We start from the raw sequence: 6000 nt of genomic DNA, 5'->3' as shown, positions 1-6000 counted from the left end.
CCCAGAATCCTCACCTAATGTCTGGCCTCCTTCTTCTCCTCACTGAAAACACTTGAAAGATTATTTATTCTTCTTGGCTGTATTTTCCAATCATTTTTCTACCACATGTAATCTGGCCTCTGCCCAACCACTTTATTGATATTGTTCTTATTTAGGTCATCAATAAATTCCTGGTTGGCAAACCTAATGGACAGCTTTCAATATATATTTTACAGGACCTCTCCACTGCACATGACACCATTGATCATTCCTCCTCCCTATTTCCTCCTTCCCAAATTCCCTATTTCCTTTTTCTCCCATGGCACAGAACTCTCTGCCAATCACTTCTGTGGGCCTGTGCAATATTTCGCAAGGTGCTCTCCTTCACCCAGTATGCACCTGACGCAACGTACTTTCCTTGCTAGACCTCACTTAACATCTTGATTTTATTGACAACTTAATAACCAATGAATCCAGTGCTTCAGCAAAGGCATTTTCACACCCATACACATTAACCCGTAGACAGACATTGTCTTGTGGTCATCCCACAGGCCTCATCCTCTCTATGTCCCAAATCAAATTTGTCATCTCCTTTGGTAGAAGTACTTCTGCTCTATGTTCTCTTCTTCAATTGGAGACACCATCATTCACCTATGATAGAAATCTGGGAATCATTCTTGACTCCCCCGTCTTCCTTACCCTTCACATCTATGTGTGGTAGTATAGCATGGTGACCCAGAGATTAGCACTGAACAGGTCCTTGCTCCTGATTTATTAACTATACTGGGCAAGTTATTAGATGGCAATTTCATAAGTTCAACCTAGTACTTAGTCTCTTTAAGCTTATTTTCCCCCATCTGCAAAAATGGAAAATGTATGGTACACATTACAAAGAGGATCGGCATGAAGATTAAAGAAGGTAATGCATGCAAAGCACTCAGCCTCTTGCTTCATACATAATAAATGCTCAATAAATGTAGCTAGTTTTATCAAACCCATCAAGCCCTATCTACTTCCAAAATATATCTTGAAGTTATCTCCTCACTATTACCTCCTCACTATTTACTCATTCACTCATTTATTAGCAAATTCTTATTGAACAGTCACATGTTCCACGTACTAAGTTAGGCCTTGGGAATTCATGATGAACAAAGTAGACATTGCCCCTGCTTTAGTGGTACTTCCAAAATGGAGGGGAGGACAGACTGTTACACAGCTATTACATGAAGTCATAAAAAGTCATGACCCTAGGGTTTGTTCTGGTTAGTGAGAGCACATTCTCCAGGTCCCATCCCCTTTCCCTAGGGTCCTGGGTGAGGAAACACATGACAAGCCCAGAGATGAGAGAACTGTTGAAGAAACTCCTGCCAGAGCGATCTACCTAGACCACAAATCTGACTACGTCACCCACTGTGTAAACCTTTCTATGGTTCTTCATTGCCTTCAAGATAAAGTTAGACTACTTAAAATGACAGATAACCTACCTCATCTCTTAAAATGAGAGAGAGAAAGAGTGCTAAGATATGTTTCAACAATACTGAACTATTTATATTTCTGTATACACGCCACTTTTTTAATGTTTTTATACCTTTGCTCCCAAGGCCCCTGAAACATCCTTCACCCTCTCTCTGCTTTGGTAACTCTTTATACAAGCTAGGATTCTTATGGAAAGAAGAAAAGGAAAGCAAGCCAACTCAAACTAGCTTGAGAAAAAAAGAGAAATTCATTATAAGAATACTGGGGTGTCTCATGAAACAGGACAGGGAAGTGGCTGCACAGCTATCGTAGGTAACAACAGAACCAGAAGCTTGTATGCTGGGAGCATGCATTCTCTCCACAGCTCGTCTCTGCTTCTCCCTGTGAGTTGTCAACGTAACTCAGATTGTTGTTGTTTTTCCTCTACCACAAGGCAGAAAACAAGGCAGTTGACAGTTCTCAAGCTTCATTGGAACCCGTGTTGAAAAATTCTAGGGAGGGACACTGATTGGCCCAGCACATTTCAGGTGTCCATTCGTGGACAAAAACTTGTTGGCTAGGGACACAATGTAACAGTGGACTGAATGGCTGTTCTTGCCATAACCACGTGGATGGGGGAGGAATGCACCTAGAAAAGCTGAGGAGAGAGAACAGGACAGATTAAGGAACACAATGAGTAGACTACATTCCTACTCATCCTTTATGACAGCTCAGGTGGTCCTCCTCCAGGGACACTCCAGACCCCCTTTATTGGGTTGAATGTCTATATTCTATGCACCCTTACTGCCCCATATGTATGCCTAATTGTCTAATACTGCCATTAAAATATTCAATGATCTGCTTCTGTGTCAATCTCTCACGAACTCCTTGAGGACAAGTGTGTATCATATTCAGTTTGATTCCTCAAACTCTGAGGATACAAAAGCAAAGCAATAATGAATGTGTAAATTTATTAAATATTTCTGGAAAAATGAGTAGGTGATTACTCGAACTGACACATGAATTTTATTTCTGAAACTCTAGCTATAAAAAGTCATCATTTCAGGGGCTTCCCTGGTGGCGCAGTGGTTGAGAGTCTGCCTGCCGATGCAGGGAACACGGGTTCGTGCCCCGGTCTGGGAAGATCCCACATGCCGCGGAGAGGCTGGGCCCGTGAGCCATGGCCTCTGAGCCTGCGCGTCCGGAGTCTGTGCTCCGCAACGGGGGAGAGGCCACAACAGTGAGAGGCCCGCGTACCGCAAAAAAAAAAGTCATCATTTCAAACTTTCTCTGAAGTCACTACACACACAGCAAACTCCAGTGACTAATAATTCCAAACCTTATTAATTATCTTTTCTGAAGTAATTATTAGAAGTGAGAGAATCTATATAATGGATTTGATTATATATATTTAAAATCACTTAATTAACCCAATATTCTGAAGAAAAGCACCAAAAAACTCCTACTATGCTTAAGAACTTTCCAATCCCAGCTCACGTGACAGCCAGTAAAGTTAAATAAAAATGCCAATTCATTGACAGAGGCATTCTCTGTTCTCCTTAAAAGTACAGGAAAGAGTAGCTCACCACTGTCAAGGCATTTATCAAATATGTACAAAACATGAACAAAAGGTAAAACAGAGTGAGAAGAATCTTGGTGAAAATTGGCAAAACAATGTTCTGCTCGCCCTCTGCTGGCTCCTAGGTAGTACTGCTCTTCAAAGGCCTGCCCAAAGGCCCAAATGAGGGTTCTCTCATGGAAGCCCCAAAATATTTAGAATTGTTCACATTGTTCATCTAAATAAGCCCCCTTCAAGCCAAAACATTCCCCCAAAGCCATCAGTATCTTTTCTCCCTATAATTAATAACGGCTAATAATCTGAAAAAAAAATAGATATATATATGTGTGCATAACAGAATCACTTTGCTGTATACCTGAAACTAACACAACATTGTAAATCAACTACACTTCAAAAAAAATAAAATGAAATTATAAAAACAAACAAAAAATAATGGCTGATACAGAAAAGACAAAATAAGTAGACTAACGGCTTGACACCTACTTTTTCAAGAGAGTAATTCAAAAGAACAGAGATATATGTAATATTATATTTTCTGGTTTTCTAAGAATATGATCCTTACTCATAGATCAAGATGCAACCTGCATTTTGGGGAAAAACCTGCATTTTGAGTTAGAAGACCGGGGTATGATTCTTGAGCTTTCTCAATTATCTACTGGTTGTGTAACCTTTCCTACCTGTCACTTTTATATTGGTCGCATAATGTTACCGTTTTTGGAACTGAATTTCATCAACCGCTAAATGAAGATGCTAGGCAACAGAACTGTTGGATCCTTTTCTCGTTCTAATATTTTCTGATTTTAAGTGCTGTTAAATTACAAAATTTTAATGGTTTCTGCTTTTTCTTGACACCATTTGAGTCGTTCTCAGACATAAGCAAAATGGTTGAAACCTTTCCTGTCATCATCAGCTTCTTTCCTGGATGCAGTGCCAAACACACTGTGGACACCCAGATGAATGCTGATTGACAAATCAATGGTTCTGATGGCAATGAAGAGCCCCGGGGCTTTACTTCGGGTCGAATTCTCTTCTGCTTATACGTCTAGAATTCTGAACAGCAGCTGTGAACAGATCTGTATCTCCTTGCCCACGCCACCCTGACAACTGAAACCTTTGTTTCAAACGGGAAAAATGAGAAACAGCTAAAAATGTACTTTCAATCTGTTCTACTGTCCAGTCATTAGTTAAATTCCTTATACCACATTTCTTTAAATCAACTGACTCTTCGATATTGTTGCAAAGAAGGAGGGTACAAAGTGGTGAGAGGGAAGTCAGGAGGTACAGTTTCAAACAACTCCACTTCTCAGTTTAATATCCATCTTTCAAGACTAAAATACAACATGTCATGAACGAGAGCACATGTGTGAGCTGCCCGTGCCAGTGCTTCCATGTATAATTGGTAGTCTATAAATAGTAGCAAAAATAATTTTAGCTACCAGTTATTGAGAGCTTAATTGTGGCAGGTATATATGTATATATATACATCACATACTTAAGGAGATCACATATATATATATAGTTGTGATATTGTGATCTGCAATAAGAAATTTTTATGTGGTTTCGGTCCCTTTTCCTGGCACAGAGCTCCCAAAATCCTTAGAACTCCCTAATTGATAAGAGTAGTAAACAAGCTCGTAACAACTACACCAGAGTTTTGTTAATGAGGGGACTAAGGGAAAGCCCCAAAGGCTAGTGGCTGGTTGCCAGGGCAACCAACTAGGTGAGTAGAGGGTTGGAACTATAGGCCTCATCCCACCTCTGGGAGAGGAATGGGGCTGGAGGTTGAGTTGAATCACCACTGGTTAATGATTTAATCAGTTATGCTTAATGAAGCCTCCAAAAAAAACCCAAAAGGACTAGGTTGAGAGAGCTTCCCAGGTTGGTGAACGCAGGTAAGCTTCTGGGAGAGTGGTGTGCCCCAGAAAGGGCATAAAAGGCTCTGTACCTATTCTCACCTGCCTTGTCTTATGTATCAGCACCTGGCTATTCCTGAGTTATATACTTTTCAAATGAAGCAGTAATCTAGTAAGTAAAATATTTTCCTGAGTTCTGTGAGCTGCTCTGGCAAATTAATGGAACCAGGGGATCATGGAAACCTCAGATTTATAGCCAGGGGGTCAGAAGCACAGGTAGCAACCTGGAATTATGATTGGTGTCTGAAGTAGGGAGGGGGCAGTCTTGTGGGACTGAACCCTTAACCTGTGGGATCTCACACTATCCCCAGGGAGACAGTGTAAGAATTGAGTTAAATTGTAGGACAACCAGCTGGTGTCGTGGAATTGTTTGGTGTGTGGAAAATCCACACATCTGGTGTCAGAAGTAAAGGAGTATATAGTATAAAGAAAAACACAGGAGGAGGTGTGGTATGTGTGTATATACATAAACTGTAAAAGATTAATAAAAAGAAACCTCAATTGAATGGAGTTGGGAGACCAGAAGGGGGCGCTCTCACACCCTGAGATGGTAGCACAGCCCCCCCAATAGAAAGAAGACTCAGCCAATGAAAAGCCACGGACTCTTTGTTTACTACAGCCCTCCCAACCTCCTTTCCTCTCTATAAAATCATTGCCTCCCCTCACTGTGCAGAGACTTGCACGCGGCTCCCATGGTTGCAGAGCCTGAATTGCAATTCTCTGCTGATCCCAAAGAAACCCATCTTTGCTGGAGAAATATCTGGCAGTCTATTTGTTTCAACAATACCATAGAGGTATATACATACATAGATAATACCACAGAGGTATATGTGTATACACAGAGGTTTGAACTGTGTGGGTCCACTTAACAACGGAATTTTTTTTCAATAGTAAATACTACAGGTCTCCAAGGTTCATTGAATCCATGGATGCAGAGCCATGAATAAGAAGGGACAACTATATATACTGTTAAAAATAAAACTACAGGCCCAAAATGACATCACTTGCGGTGAAGTCCATAATGTCAAACCTAGATTTAATACCTAATCTAACTGCAGTTGAACATTCTGCAGA

This window comes from Orcinus orca, chromosome 8 (genome assembly GCF_937001465.1).
Source record: "Orcinus orca chromosome 8, mOrcOrc1.1, whole genome shotgun sequence".
Lineage (NCBI taxonomy): Eukaryota > Metazoa > Chordata > Mammalia > Artiodactyla > Delphinidae > Orcinus > Orcinus orca.
The sequence above is the reverse complement of the archived record's forward strand: the minus strand, read 5'-3'. Positions refer to the sequence as shown.